Source organism: Mastomys coucha, unplaced genomic scaffold (assembly GCF_008632895.1).
Source record: "Mastomys coucha isolate ucsf_1 unplaced genomic scaffold, UCSF_Mcou_1 pScaffold20, whole genome shotgun sequence".
Lineage (NCBI taxonomy): Eukaryota > Metazoa > Chordata > Mammalia > Rodentia > Muridae > Mastomys > Mastomys coucha.
Window position 1 is genome coordinate 36077341 of NW_022196903.1, and position 17099 is coordinate 36094439.

General features: G+C 40.2%; 1 pseudogene; it reads left to right on the plus strand.

Annotated features, from left to right (window-relative positions):
- The first annotated feature begins 7396 nt into the window (after positions 1–7396).
- LOC116098508 lies at positions 7397–8576 on the plus strand (annotated as a pseudogene).
- Positions 8577–17099: the final 8523 nt, after the last annotated feature.

A 17099-nucleotide genomic window follows, 5' to 3' on the forward strand; every position in this document is an offset into this window, starting at 1 on the left:
GTGTTGAATTACTGCTCTACAAGGTAGTACTTGTATAAGTTGATGAGAAATAATACATGCAGTTTCATTGTTCTGCCACAAGTTATGAGTGCACAACCAACCATGAAACCAGTCTGAATATCTATGTATGGCAGACATGCCTTATACAAAATGTATACTATCTATTATTAAAGCATTAATAATTATTTTTCAAAATTACCATGATAATTTTACTCACATTTCCCATTGTATCCTCTGTAACTAAAACACCACTGAAGGAGATCAGTTGGTTTTTATAAGGAAAGATGAATCATGAAATATTTACAATGACCCAGTACAACTGTTCCTGTCTGATCATGTTCTCATTTAGCACAAAATATTCAAAGAACACTCCCAAATATCAATTAAGAACCAGTCTTACACAAATATTAAAGTGAAGAAGAAAAAGTTTTAATTAATTAATTAATTTAAAGCTTATTTCAGGAGTAAGAAAAAAAGGGAGATGGATCAAGACAGCACGACTTACGGAAGGGAAAAGGAGTCAGTTGATGGCCACAGTCTCTTCAATCCAGCTCCAGTATTTGCAGACCTATGTGTAGACACGAGGCTTCACTCTAACTGCACATACTGAACCTCGGGAGACAATGCCATGGATCTTTTCATTGCAGGTAACAGGGCCATCAGAGTCACCCTGGTCAGAAAGAAAAGACGATTATAATATGCTTATGTTAAGGTGAGAGAATGGATTCCACCACCATGTTTTCCTGTTATTATGAAGCCAATGTGGCAAGTACTGATGCTCTGAGGAGCAGTGCAGACCGCAGACTCCTTGCTTATCTAATTGTAATTAATTACACCATTTTTTTTTTATCTTTTCTCTGTAAACCTTGTGCTTCCTTTGTGGTATATAAAGCTAGGTAAAGGTGAGGGCTGAAGTACTTGCTCTTCTTGCTGTCCTTGCTGTATGTCCTATGTGTAGACAAAACCCATATGCCAGTTTCAAAGGATTTTAATTTTAAGTCCCATTCGAACATCATCTTCTGTATGTATTTTACCTTTGAGTCTATCCATCGAAATCACAATGATAAATCCATCAATATTACAATGAGAAAACATGGTTTTTTTCCCTCATAGGCTTTTCTCATCTGATGTGAAAACTTTAGACAAATATATAGGGTTCTTAGCCAGGGTAGAGAACACAGGGTCTTCCAGACACTGAAGGCATACTGGGTATTTGCTTGTTGAGAGTGAAAATGGAAGATCTCTCAGTACCATCCTGGAAAGTTTTAAATTTCCCTGCTCTGTGCTTCATAGCATGCCCAGACTTCCAATTTGCCAAATGTTTACATTTTAGATGTACAGTTGTTTTTAGAAGAGTTTCTCAGTACTTGTAACTAACAAGCTTTTCATTCTATGACAGTACTACCAGTGGTCTAGAATCTCAGATATGGAACAGTGCTTGCTTGACCAGATGAACACTTCAGGAACCTCCAAACCTCTGATCATCAGCTTGATTTGTCACCTGAGTTTTGGTTTCTTTTGAATCATAGGTCACACCAGTTAAATAATTTTCACCATGATAATAGTTCATTCTTTTTGTGTTTTTCACATGGTCTCAGGAAAATAGTCTTCTGGACTTCAATTAAGTTTATTCCAGGACTGCCTAATTCTAAAACTGTCTTCTGGAGGTCTAGGTCAGAATAAGAATTTGGCCATCAACTACTTACATGCCTTTCATTTCTGGTATTTGTGCACTTGGAACTTATATTCACTGACATTTACTACCAAGGCTCACAGTATTTACCCAGCCAGACACAAGACACTGGGCACTTGTACATGCACAGGACCTTGGCAGAGAGATAGTGGATGCTTGAGAGTTGAAGGTGGCAAGTGATTTCAGTTTAATCAACATGATATCATTATCTTCTTTTGTTTTTTGTACTTGAGGTGGGGGTGATCTTTTCTAAATCAATGAACTGTTCATTTCCTTTAAGGACATTTTGTTCTCCGAAGAGAACATGGATTCTTCTAAACCAACAGAAAAGCATTTCTGTGTATCTCATTTGAACTTTTTCTCCCCCATACTAGAAGTTTGAAATGTAAAAACACAGAAACCATATTTTTAAGGCATCCAGTCCTATAAGGGCTACCTACTTAAGGTAGAATTGTGACCCACCACCAATGTGAAGGATAGAGGATTCCTTAGGATGTGTCCTTCACGCACAGATTCACAAATAGCCATCCTCTTGGAGATGGTACTAGAGGACAGATGGGCCTTAGAGCACAGGAATTTGAGTATGGTTTCCTTACTGTTTATAGCAATGAATTGCAGACAGTACCCGCTGATGAGGGAACCAACACACCTGTGGCCAATGCCATCATTCAGGGATACCAGGTAAGGAACAAAATGTTTCAGATAAATATTGCCTCCAACAATAAATATCATCATCATCATCATCATCATCACCATCATTATGAGCAGCGGCAGCAGCAGCAGCAGCAGGAGCAGCAGCAACAGCGGGAGAATTTTGTTTGTTTGGCATATAACTTGTCTCAAAATTAGTCTTCTATAAGAAGTTTGTACAGTCCAAGTAAAGACTGTGTCCTATGATTCAGTAAAATAGACATGTATTGTTTTAAAAGATATTATATTCTATTTTTAGTATATTCTTTTTGATATCATTGCTAAAACAATGTAAATTTTAAAAAATAATGTTATTTAATTACTCTGTGCGTGTCTATGTATGTGGCAGGGGAGTGTATGTATACTTGTGTGTAGCATAGTTTTTATTTTGAGTTAAAAAAAACCCCAAGTATCAAATATTGGCTATATGTGTCTTCCATATGGGCCCCAAAGTTCATAATCTATTTTGAAATCTTGATGGAAAGCCCTTTCACCCTGTCATAATGCAGACGTTTGCCATCCCAGGTATCTTTCTTTAAAATTCATCTTTTAAATTCAATTATTGTCTTATGACCTAACACATACAAATGGTTGGAAGGCTTAGTTGTTTGACAAAATTTGTATTCATCTTCAATCACTATGCTGTTTTCCTTCCTTATCTTTCTTTTATTCTAGTTACCCTTAGCATATGGGTCAATACATTTAGGATTTTGATTTATCCACAGAATCACCAAGTACTTGCAAAGAAGATTTTTATTTTACTTTGAAAGTTCAAGACTTTTTGTGAATTATATTGACTGTACCTAACATCAAGAGGACCAGCAGTCTCAATTAACCTGAACCCCCGAGATCTCTCAGACACTGAATCACCAACCAGGCAGCACACACCAGCTGATATGAGGCCCCCGACATATATAAAGCAGAGGACTGCCAGATCTGGGTTCAGTCAGAGAAGATGCACCTAACCCAGAAGAGACTGGGGGCCCAAGGGAGTTAAGAGGCCTGGTGGGGAGAGGGGTAGGGGATGGGGACATACTCATGGAGACAAGGGGGGTAGGGAGGAGGTATGGGATGTGGAACAGAGAGTGGACCAGTAGGGGAATAAAATCTGGAGTGTAAAAAAAAAGATTAAATTAAAAAAAAATATAGAAAGAGGAATATATATATGTATATATGTACACACACATACATATATATATTGTTACTTATTTTTACTTATTCATTTTACATCTCTACCAACTTCCCCCTCCCAGTCACTCCCTTCCATAATCCTTCCCCACATGCCCCTTCCCCTCTGAGAGGGTGGAGGTCCTTCTGTGTAACACACCCCCCAACCCTGGCATATCAAGTATCTGTGGGGCTAGGCGCTTCCTCTCCCACTGAGGCCAGACAAGGCAGCCCAGATAGAAGAACATATTCCACATACATGCAACAGCTTTTGGGATAGCCTTGCTCTGGTTCTTCAGGACCCACATGAAAGCCAAGCTGTGCATCTGCTACATATGAGCAGGGAGGCCTTTGTATGCTCTTTGGCTAGTGGTTCAGTCTCTGAGAGCCCCAAGGGTCCAAGTTAGTTGAGTCTTCCTGTGGAGTTCCTATCTTGGGGCCCACAATCCTTTCCCCTATTCTTTAATAAGAGTCCCCAAGCTCCATCCACTGTTTCTCTGTGGGTATCTACATCTGAGTCAGCTGCATGGTAGAACTTCTCAGAGGACAGCCAAGCTAGACTCCTGTCTACAAGCATAGCAGAGTATCATTAGTAGTGTCAGGGCTGGTTATTGTTTGGCCATTCCTTCGGTCTCTGCTCCATCCTACCACCCCTGTATTTCTTGTAGACAGAATACATTTGGGGTTAAAAGTTTTGTGGGTGTGTTGGTGTCCCTGTGGCACCAGTGGGGTGATGAGAAAAAGCTATATTCTTTTGTGTTTGGTTGAAATATTCTTAGAAGTATGTTAGGTCCATTTGATTCCTAATGCTTGTTTTGTTATTTCTCTGTTTAGTGTTTGTCTGGATGACCTGTCAACTGGTCTGAGTGGAGTGTTAAAAGTTTCCCACTATTAATGTGTGTGGTTCAATGAGTGATTTAAGCTTTAGCAATGTTTCTTTTAAATGTGGGTGTTCCTGTGTTTAAGGCATAGGTGTCCAGATTCAAATAACATCTTGGAAGTTTTTCCTTTCATGAGTATGAAGTGTCCGACCCTGTCCCTTTTGATCAATTTTGGTTAAAAGTGTATTTTATTAGATATTAGAATGGGTACTCAATCTTTCTTCTTGGGTCTCTTTGCTTAGAAAAAATTTCCAGCCCTTTACTCTGAGGTAATGTCTATCTTTATTGCAGAGGTACATTTCTTGTATGCAGCAGAATGATGGATCCTGTTTTCACATCCACTATTAGCCTGTGTCTTTTTATTGGAGAATTGAGTCTATTCATGTTGAAATATTAATGGTCAGTGATTGCTAATTCCTGTTATTTTGATGTTGGTGGTGTTAATGTGTGTGTGTGTGTGTGTGTGTGTGTGTGTGTGTGTGTGTGTGTGTAGTGTGTATGCTTTTATTGTTTATGCTGGTATGGAATCTACTTCCTGTGGATTTTTTTGGGGGGGATTAGTTCTCCTCCTTGGGTTGGAGTTTTCCTTCTAGTATTTTCTGTAGAGTTAGATTTGTGGCTAGATAGTTTGAATTTGGATTTTCCTTGAAATATGATTATTTCAAGGTTATTGAGAAGATTTTTTTGGGGGGGTATAGATGACTAGGTTGGCATCTATGGTTTTTAAGAGGTTGGAAGTTATCAGTCCAGACCTTTCTAGCTATTACAGTTTCCGTTGAGAAGTCAGGTGTACTTCATAGATCTGCCTTTTTGGTCACCAGGCCATTTTCCCTTGCTGCTTTTAATACTCTTTCTTTGTTCTGTGGCAGGAGGATTTTTTTTTCTGGTCCAGTCTAATTGGTGTTGTATAAGCTTCTTATATATTTATAGGCATCACTTTCTTTAGGCTGGGAAATTTTTCATCTCTGATTTTGTTGAAAATATTTTCTGGGCTTTGGAGCTGCCCAAGGAGTTAGGAGATATAGATCATTAGTAAAGTCAGGGTAAGATTTTTTGTAAGTTGCTTTGACACTGAAAACAATGAGAGAAGAATTTAAAGTTCAGAAAGGCACACTTTTAATAACTGAGCAAGGGATTTTTGAGGTCAAGGAACAAGAACAATGGTAGCCCAACTAGGATTAGCAGATGAAACTTTCTTGCTAAAACTGGCCTGATTACTAAGGTGATGATTAATTTTTTGTACCCATTTTGCCATCAGCTTCCTGTTATAATTTAATGAAAAATTGGTAATAATTAGGTGTGCACCCTGAAAATTTAAAGTAGAACTGACTGATTATATGTATATGTGTGTGTATATATACATATACACTTATAATATATGTTTAGCTTTGTGATTCTTTTTTAATCACATTTTAAAGATAAATAATAAAATAATTTATTCTTTCTTTGTAACCACAAATTATAGGTGCCAGTAAGAGAAACTGGGTGAGAAAAATATCTTGCATGCTTACACTTTGTTAATCTATAACAAATTTCTTAGACATAAATTTATGAGGGTCCTTGGGAATAATTTGTTTTTCACCTGTAATACATAAGATGTTTAATCATGTAAGGACATTGGGGAATGTGCTGTTGTTGTTTTCTTTCTTTTTTACATATACTTATTGTAATTCTTCACTGAAAGAAAAATACAATGTAACCACATTGTAATTTTTATATTGCTTGAAATATTTTGCTGAGATATATAAGCTGTGAAAGAAGAAATAAAGTTGTTAGAGCACATTTGAGCCTTGCTTCATCTACCAAGTGTGTGTATGTGTGTGTGTCTGCTTTATAATAATTACTGACTATGCATCTCCTCCTTGGATTGTTGAATGAACTGCTGAAGCTGATCTTTAGCAGTATTGCCATGCCCACCACTGACCTACCATTGTTAAGACTTTGAGTCTCCTTTTTTATATAGTCTGACAAGTTGTGAGAACTGTGTGATATTTTGTTTGAATCACTGAGGGTGGCTCCAGGGAGAAATTCTAGTTAAAGGAGATATACAGCTTGAATTAGCCATCTTATCTTAACCAGCCAAGATTTCCAGTGGTGAGAATTAGACACTAATGTAGCCACAAAACCTTTGACCTATAATTTGCCCTGCCTGCAAGATGTGCTGGGGCAATGGTCCACAGGACTTGTGGGAGTGACCAACCAATTACTAGTGTAACTTGAGGTTCATGCTACGAGATGAAGTGCACGCTGGATACTGCCTAGATGGCCAGGAACTGGTGTCTGAATATCCCAAAGACCTGAGATAGAACCAAACTTGCCTGCCTTAAAAAAAATCAATGAAATGATTTTTAATGATATTCTGCTCTACTCAAAGATAACTGGGTAGTACAATCTTAGAAGTGTCATCCAGTAAATGATGGGAACAGATACAGGGATACACAGCCAAACAGAACTTCAGATAGTCAAAAGGAAAATGGAGGAGAAATTTTAAGAGTCAGAGATGTCCAGAATACCAAGAGAATATAGCTCACAGAATCAATGAAGGCTTATAAGGGTTCACAGAGACTGAAGAGAATCCACAGAGCTTTCATGGGTCTGTTCTAGGTTCTTTGCATGCATGTTATTTTTGTGTAACTTGATGTTTTTGTGAGACTTCTAACACTAGGATAGGTGGGTGTCTCTGACTCTTACCTGCTCTCGGAAACTTTTTCTCTTACTGGGTTGCCTTAGCCAGCCTAGATGGGAGGAACTGTGACTAGTCTTATTGTAACTTGATAAGCTGTGTTCAATTGATATTCCCAGGAGGCCTTTTTTTTTTTTTTTAGGGAAATGGTAGACTAGAATGGTGGAAGGAGAAGAGAGGCAGGAAGAGGTGAGGAGTGAGAGGGGAGGGGAGGAGAGAGGGAGGGGAAACTGCAATCAAGACTTATAGTATGAGAGACAAAAAGCCATGTTGGTGACAACAATGGAGTGGGTGCTTGGACAGAGCATGGTAGGCTATGCTGTGGCCCATCAGGTCCTGGTTGTGGGCAGGCACTGGTGGACTCAGTTGCTGGCCATGACCAGAGAGAGGGTCAAGATTGCTGTCTGTGGTCAGTGGAACAGGGTCTCTCCCATTGGTGGCCACAGCAATGACAGAGGGCATCTGTTGTCCCAAAACTGCAGAGGGCAAAGTGCTGGAAATAGTTGGTATGTTCGAGGTGAAAAAAAAAAAAAAAAAAAAAAAAAAAAGAAAGAAAAAAGAAAAGAAAAAGAAAGAAAGAAAGAGAGAAAGAAAGAAAAACAGAAAATATGAGCCTGCACAGTTATTTCTTCATATTGTTTTTGGCCACAGAGGGATCATCCTGTTTCCATGGCCAGTCAGGCTGTATGACAAGGATGTGGCTTCTTCAGCTCCAGGAAAAGCAGAACACACTGTTAGCCATCTTTAAAGAGGTAGAAGGCAAAACTCACGCTTATTTTCAGGTGCTGATTGATGCTTACGACTGCCTACACATATCTCAGAGATCTCAGACAGAAGCTGTGATCTTCCTGGCTAGCCATGATAAGAACCAGGCCCTTTATGCCATCCCAGGCTTGGACTATGTAAGCCATGAAGACATCCTCTTCTGAACCTCCATGGATCAGGTTCCCACCCAAAATGAATGTTTCAAAAGATTTTTTTCTCTATGACCAGAGAAAAGCAGTCCCTTTTGTGGTCAAGAAGTGCGTGGGCCTGGTAAGAGAAGAATCACTCCTGGCTAGAGCTCTCTAATGTCCACAGGGATACAACTGAGAGCATCCATGTCACAGCCATCCCTATCTACTCGGGTGTGATGGAATACCATAATCCCCATGCGTATTGGTGATGCTATTGAATACAGAGAACTTGGACTGTGATGTGTCACAGCTTCAGAAGCTGCACTGAGACATTCGGTCTCTCAGGCACCTTGGAAACAGTTTAAGGACGAGGGATGGTGGTCAGGAAACCAGTGTTATCCAAGGAGCAGCCTGCACTTCAGTATAGCAGCCATATCTCCTTTCAAGTTTCCACACATTTTGTTTTGAGAGACTTGATATCTCCCACTTTGATGTCTGGATCCCACCCTCCTCCTTGGAAAGCAATAATGATGAGAAGACACCAACCCTCAGGCCTTTACTGGTAGGCCTGCTGAGGTCCTTGAGTGCCTAGGTTGGGCCCTTCACAAGAGCCCTTAACTCATAATTGCTGCAGAACTCTAAACTTCTCCTTATTGTGGTATTATTCCTTCAGAAGGAGCTTGTAACTTTTCTTGGAAGACCTGTATAAGACTCTCCTGCTAGCATGCCCCCTGCTGGGGCCCTGCCTACATCTTGTTCCAGAAAATCTTTCAGGGAACTGTGTTCAGTTATCACAAGTTTTCTAGAATATGAGGTGTGGTCAATAATCAAGAGATCACTGGACCACCATGGGTCATTTTTATCCCCAGGGTCTCAGGTTCCCTTGCTACCCCTGTGGGAACTCTTGGTTGCTTTCCATGCAAAGTTTCTTCTAGGCAGCATCTGCCTCTGCTGAGGTATGTCTTCCTCAGAGGCTTATGCTGGGGGAAGTGGCTAACAGTGAACTGCACTGGGCTCAGTTCTTGGTCACTTTACCCTCTGCCCAGTGCAGTGGAGGCCAGCATTTAGAGTTGGAGTGGCTGACAATAAACACTGATTAGCCATCAGCATCTCTGGCTTCTCTAGGCCTAGAGAAGAGTGATACAGAGCTAGTCAGATTTCCTGGAACTGTGGGCTTCTGAGCATTGAACAAAAGCCTTGTCAGGCATCCAGACCATGAGTGGAGGAATTCAGCCAAGAAGCAGCTCAAATTATGGACAGTGATCAAGCCAAGATGCTTTCGGAGCTTCTTTCAAGTCGATAGGAGTCAGAGAATTGGGCTGCATTTTGTCCCAGTTCTTAGGATTTTATACCACTAGAGGTGCTGTTAGAGGTCTTTTCATTCATGCATTATTAAATCTCAGTCCAAGATTATGAATGCTTAATCTTCCAGTAGGGGGAGTGTGGATTTGTAGGACCAAAGGGGAATGAGTCTCTTGATCTACCTAGAACGCAAGGACATGGAGGGAACAGAAATGTAGGAACTGAGCCCATAGCTGTGAGCAGGCTGGGCTCTACTCACTGGAAACATGGCTCAGCACCACTGCAGTGGAACACAATTGTATTAGAAGTTAGTGTTTACTTCTATCACTTAGGGTAAGCAACCAAGTATATGTAATAAAGGACACATTCTTAAGTCACACAACCTAAGTTCAACAGAGCAGATAGCTGACAGCTGATACTTGTTAGCGGCTTCATCCACCTAATATGCTTACTCCCCCGGCCTGCCCATGGTTGAAAAACCCTTCCCGCCAGAGCTATGTTAGAATAGGACTGGGAAATCCCACACACCCCTAAGCCAAAATTCCAGGCAAAGAAGCTTACTTCAGTGTTAAGCTTACTTCAGTGTTTTTCTTACACTAAGGAGATGTTTCCAGGCAAAGAAGATGAATGCCTAACTCAAGACTCCTGCTGCTGTGCTTTCTCAGGCTTAATGACTAGACACCACTAAACCAAAGAGGATCTGGATATCAAAGCACCACCTAGAGGCTAAAGGGAGTCTGGAGGTAAAGGGACGAAACAGACAGCAGGGAGCAGGGATTTGAATGTCAAAGGCTTCTCAGGAACAAAGAGAGAAAATAGTCTAGTAGCCTCATGCTGCAACATGCTAAAGTCTGTGGGAAAGACTCAAAGCTAAAGCCTAAATTTAGCTAAAACATTGGGTGGTCATCTCAGTTCCAGTGAAATCTGGAAGAACTAGTAGTTGCTGATCACCGAGGTGCCTGACCCAAGCATTTTAGAGCTATTTTTACATTTAGGACTGAGATTAACAGAAAATGCCAAATTACTGAGTCACATTTCCCATTTCACCTGCTCCATTAAGTCATGTGGGCTCCTTGTGAGAACCCAGTCTTGGGCCTGGCATCTGCCCAGTGGCTCTGAGAAGTGAGCATGCAACCATTTGGTAATCATAAGAGTGGTCAAGGGATGAAGCTGACAACCTCTCTTCATTCTTGAGGACTGTTGATGGCCACACATTCCCTTAGGCTTACAAACAGCTCCGTGCAGTGCAGTGATAACATTCTGGGAAGAATCCCATTAAGAGGGCCAAGCCCAACAAAGAACAGGAGGAAAACCAAAGTCCAAAGGAAGAATTTAAACCCAGTCTAGACCCTGGTACCTCCATGGTCAAGTGACCCATTAGAAACAAATGCCTTTCAAAGGGAAATAAAAAAAAGGCAGGTCTCCCAGGGACCTTTTCCTTCTCTCAGTATGCAATTCCTGGAAATGGCTCTTTGCTTTGGGACTTACTGTTTCAGTAATGTGGTATATTGATAAATTGGAGTGTTTCTTTAGAATGTCTTCATATCTGCCAGGGCACTTAAAATAACATTTTGCAAACCTCATTTTTCTGCCCTTATCTAAGCTACTGGATAAAGCAGACCTCCATCTGAATTGCTGAAATATTAGTTACCAAAGCATTTTTAGTTCAGAATCCAGAAAATTTGATGTCCTCAGCAACGTCTTTTGCTTAGTCACCACCTACAAGGCGACTAAGCCTCTTATTTTGTTTCTGTCACAGAAATTTAATGTAGGCTTGTCCCTTGGTGATGGATTTCTTTTTTTGTATCTTTTATTTTTTAAAGACTTATTTATTTATTATATGTAAGTACACTGTAGCTGTCTTCAGACACACCAGAAGAGGGCATCAAATCTCATTACGGATGGGTGTGAGCCACCATGTGGTTGCTGGGACTTGAACTCAGGACCTTCGGAAGAGCAGTTGGTGCTCTTAACCACTGAGCCATCTCTCCAGCCCAAGTGATGGATTTCTTGGTGAATGTAGTAACTATGCCCCCCTGCTCCTCTCTCCCTCCTGATTAAAGTCTTATGCTCCTCTGTCTCCCAAAGTGTATGAGGCTAAATAGCTGGCCATTGTATCTGTTCATTGACCTCGTTTGAAAGACTGATTTCCACCTACTCCATGAAATTTGATGTCTTTGATGTGGACCCACTGCTTATTTGAACCCTTTAACAAGTAATGAGCCAACCACTATCACCTTTCAGGTGAGTTCTTTTGGTTTCTACATAGATGAGGGACACAACTAGTGGAGGCTGTGGGTTCCTGCTACAATTTCTACTCACCTTGGAAACTTGTTTTCTCACATGCATGATGTTTCACTGAAGATGGCCTGACCTAGCACAATATTGGAAAGTCACCTAGTGGCTCAGCATGGAAAATCTTTATATTTTCCATTTTGGGTTTCAGAAGCCATTTGGACTTTGGGTGATTTTTGGATACCCACGTGAAATAAATAACCTTATCTTTTTGGAGTTTCAGAGAATTCTTATCATTTCTCTCACCACTTCTAGGTACTGTTGATATTGAATGCAACTCACAGGAACAAAAATATCTGTTTCCTCAGAGACTGTTCATTTATTTGTTCAGCCTTTTTCTTATCCTTAATAACATTTCTAGAGTTCTCAATTTCAATATCATCTGTTTTGTTTGAATATGGAAAAATCACTGGGTCCCCAGGTAGCAGAATTACTGTGGGGAAAGGTGGTTATGTGGAGCATGCAAAATCAGAGAAAATGGCCAGGTGGGTGCATGACTTTAAAGCCCAGAGTCCTTTGCTCTTCATTCGTTTCTATTTTCTAGAAGGTAGACAATGACCACCACATTGTATTGCCACTAAGCTCATGTCCAGGTCATCATTTGATTGCCCATCTTCTAGGCAGAAACTAAAAGGCCTGTGTCACCTGTAAGGCAATAATGGTTGGCCCATTAATTGTTAAAGGGCTCAAATGAGCAGTGGGTCCCCAAGACATCAAATTCCACAAGCAGAAATGGTCTAAATTCCCTGACATGAATGGCAAAATAAATCTACCTTCTTATTTTTTTCCTTCTTCCAGGAGTCTTTTTTTTCACATATAAGAAATTTTTAATATTAATTAATTAACTAATTAATTAATTCAGTTTCCATCTGGATCTCAGGTCCTCTTCACACAGCCTCTCCCCCCCACCATCTCCCTAATTCTATGAGAAAGGTAAGACTCTCTGGGTACAAACCCACCCTGATACATCAAGTCACTGCAAACCTAGGGGCATTCTCTCCCACTGAGGCCAGACAAGGCAGCCCAGTTAGGGGAACAGGATCCTCAAGCAGGCAACAGAGTCAGTGACAGTCCCAGCTCTGATTGTTCTGGGACCTGCATGAATACCAAGCTGCACATCTGCACCATATGTGCAGGGGAGCCTAGGTCCAGTCCTTATATGTTCTTTCTGGGTGGTTCAGTCTCTGGGAAGCTTGAAGGGTTCATGTTAGTCGTTACTGTTGGTCTTCTTGTGGAGTTTCCATTCCCTCCAGGTCCCTCATGCCTTCCTCCAACTCTTCTTCAAGACTCCCTGAACTCCATTGATTGTTTGGCTGTGAGTCTCTAAATCTGTTTTGGGCAGCTGCTCGGTGGAGCCTCTCAGAGGACAGTTAGGCTAGGCTTCTGTCTGCAGTGCCAGGGATTGGTTCTTGCCCAAGGCATGGATCTCAAGCTGGACTAGTAATTAGTTGGCCATTTCCTGAGTCTCTGTTACATCTTTCTCCCTTCACTTCTTTTAGGAAGGACAAACTTAGGGGTGAAGGTTTTATGAGTGGGTTGGTATCTTTATCCTTCCATTGGGAGTCCTGCCTTGCTACAGGAGGTAGCTACTCCAGGCTCAATATCTCTCACTGCTAGAAGTCTCATCTAGAGTCACCCTCATAGACTTCCTGGAGCCTCCCACTTCCCAGGTCCCTGGAAAGTCCTAAAGATGCCCCAAGCTACCCCAACCCACTCCTATTACCAATTTCCTTTCACTCTCCCAGCCTTCTCTCTTCAGCTATCCCTACATCTGATGCCTTGCCTCCCATTGTGCTTCCCATTCCCTCTCCCGCTCAGTTCCCTCCTTCCATCTATCTCCTATGACTATTTTGCTTGCCTTTCTGAGTGAAGTTCAAGCTCCCTTCCTTGAATATGAAGATTGCATTTGGTAAGATGGCCATTTTCACTATGTTAATCCTGCCAATCCATGATCGTGGGAGATCTTTCCATCTTCTGAAGTCTTTGATTTCTTTCTTCAGGAATTTGGAGTTCTTGTCACACAGGTCTTTCACTTGCTTGGTTTCAGTTATACCAAGATGTTTTATATTTTTTGTAGCTGTTGTGAAGGGTGTTGTTTCCCTAATTTCTTTCTCAGCTTGTTTATCATTTGTGTAGAGGAAGGCTTTTGATTTGTTTGAGATAATTTTATATCCAGCCACTTTGCTGAAGTTGCTTATCAGCTGAGGGAGTTCTCTGGTAGAATTTGGGGGGAGAGTCACTTATTTATACTATCATATCATCCTCAAACAATGATCTATTTACATCTTCCTTTCCAAGTTGTATCCCCTTGATCTCCTTTTGTTGTCTATTGCTCTACCTAGAACTTCAAGAACTGTATGGAATAGATAGGGAGAAAGTGGGCAGCCTTGTCTTGTCCTGGATTTTAGTGGGATTGCTTCAAGTTTCTTTTCATTTAATTTGACGTTGGCTGTTGGCTTTCTGTATATTGCTTTTATTATGTTTAGGTATGTACCATGAATTTCTGATCTCTCCTAGACTTTTTTTATTAGATATTTTCTATATTTCTTTTTTTTTATTAGATATTTTCTTTATTTACACATCATATGATATCTCCTTTCCCAGTTTCCCCTCTGGGAAAAAAATTAAATAAAACAAAAGCAAACAAAAAATAAAAAAAAAGCAAAAAATCCCTGTCTCTCCCCCCCCCCCCCCCCCCCCCCCCCAGCCAACCCACCTTCTCCTGCTTCCTGGCCCTGGCATTCCCCTACACTGGGGCATAGAACCTTCACAGGGCCAAGGTCCTCTCCTCCCATTGATGACCAACTTGGCCATCCTCTGCTATATATGCTGCTGGAGCCATGAGTCCCACCATGTGTACTCTAGATTTTTAATATGAAAAGATGTTGGATATTTGGTTGGAACAGTTTTAATGACTGCTTCTATTTCTTGAGGGGTTATAGGGCTGTTTAAATTGTTTACCTGATCTTGAGTTTAACTTTGGTAAGTGGAATCTGTCTGGGAAATTGTCCATTTCATTTAAAACTTTCATTTTGTGGAGTATAGGCTTTTCAAGTGCAAACTAATGACTCTTTGGATTTTTCAGTGCCTGTTGTAATGTCTCCATTTTCTTTTACATAAGAGAAAATTTTAACCCTCCAAATTGGCTCTGGAGATGTGTGCTCATTATTTTCATAAACCTGCTTCTATGGTTATTAAACTTCATCAGGAAGATTCTGGAAGATTCTAGAGAACATAGAAGTAGTTACTGCAGAATGTTGTGAGCTTAATTAATGGACAAATCATTTAATAGTGCAGAAATTCAAATGGTTTTTTCTTTGAGTTTGTTTATATAGTGAATTACATTGATGGATTTCCATACACTGAACCATCCCTGCATCCCTGGGATGAAGCCTACTTGATCATGGTGGATGATCGCTCCAATGTGTTATTTGATTCAGTCTGCAAGAATTTTATTGAGTATTTTTGCATCGATATTCACAAGGGAAACCGAAGTTCTCCCTCTTCATTAGGTCTTTGTGTGGTTTAGGTATAAGAGTAATTGTGGCTTCATAGAATGAACCAGGCCGAGTGCCTTTAGTCTCTATTCTGTGGGGCAGTCCAAGGAGCATTGGCATTAGGTCTACTTTGAAGGTCTGATAAAACTCTGCACCAAACCCATCTGGTCCTGGGCTGTTTTTGGTTGGGAGAATATTAATGACTGTTTCTATTTCATTAGCAGATATGGGACTGTTTAGATCATTGATCTGATCTTGATTTAACTCTGGTACCTGGTATCTGTCTAAAAAATTGTCCATTTCATCCAGGTTTTCCAATTTTGTTGAGTATAGGCTTTTGTAGTAGGATCTCATGATTTTTTGGATTTCCTCAGTGTCTGTTGTTATGGCTCCCTTTTCATTTCTGATCTTGTTAATTAGGATACCGTCTTTGTGCCCTCTAGTTAGTCTGGCTAAAGGCTTATTTACTTTGTTGATTTTCTCAAAGAACCAGCTCCGGATTTGGTTGATTCTTTGTATAGTTCTTTTTGTTTCTATTTGGTTGATTTCAGCCCTGAGTTTGATTATTTCCTCCCTTTGACTCCTCTTGGGTGAATTTGCTTCTTTTTGTTCTAGCACCTTAAGGTGTGCTGTCAAATTGCTGGTGTATGCTCTTTGCAGTTTCTTTTTGGAGGCACTTAAAGCTATGAGTTTTCCTCTTAGGACTGCTTTCATTGTGTCCCATAAGTTTGGGTATGTTGTGGCTTCATTTTCATTAAACTCTAGAAAGTCTTTAATTTCTTTCTTTTTTTCTCCCTTGACCAAGCTATCTTAGAGTAGAGTGTTGTTGAGCTTCCACGTGTATGTGGGCATTCTATTGTTTATGTTGTTATTGAGGAGCAGCCTTAGTCCATGGTGATCTGATAGGATGCAAGGAATTATTTCAATCTTCTTGTATCTGTTGAGGCCTGATCTGTGACCAATTATATGGTCAATTTTTGAGAAGGTACCATGAGGTGCTTAGAAGAAGGTATATCCTTTTGTTTTAAGATAAAAAGTTCTATAGATATCTGTTAAATCCATCTGTTTCATAACTTCTGTAGTCTCACCATGTCTTTGTTTAGTTTCTGTTTCCATGATCTGTCCATTGCAGAGAGTGGTGTGTTGAAATCTCCCACAATTATTGTGTGCGGTGCAATGTGTGCTTTGAGCTTTAGTAAAGTTTCTTTTATGAATGTAGATGCCCTTGCATTTGAAGCATAGAGGTTCAGAATTGAAAGTTCTTCTTGGTAGATCATGTCTTTGATGAATATGAAGTGTCCCTCCTTATCTTTTTTGATCACTTTAGGGTGAAAGTTGATTTTATTCGATAATAGAATGGCTTCTCCATCTTTTTTCTTGGGACCATTGGCTTGGAGAATTGTTTTCTATCCTTTTATTCTGAGGTAGTGTCTGTCTTTGTCACTCAGGTGGGTTTCCTGTGTGCAACAAAATGTTGGATCCTGTTTACGTACCCAGTCTGATAGTCTATGCCTTTTTATTGGGGAATTGAGACCATTGATATTAATAGGTATTAAGAAAAGGTAATTGTTGCTTCCTCTTATTTTTGTTGTTAGGGTTCGAAATCTGCTTATGTGGCTATGTTCTTTTAATTTTGTTGGAAAATTACTTTTTTGCTTTTTCTAGGATGTAGTTTCCCTCCTTATGTTGAAGTTTTCCATTTATTACCCTTTGAAAGGTTGGATTTGTGGAAACATATTGTGTAAATTTTGTTTTTTTCATGGAATACTTTGTTTTCTCCATCTATGGTAATTTAGAGTTTTGTTGATTATAGTAGCCTGGGCTGGCATTTGTGTTCTCTTAAGGTCTGTATGACATCAACCCATGATCTTCTGGCTTTCATATTCTCTGGCAAGAAGTCTAGTGTAATTCTGATAGGCCTGCTTTTATATGTTACTTGACCTTTTCCCCTCACTGCTTTTAATATTCTTCCTTTCTTTCTTTCTTTCTTTCTTT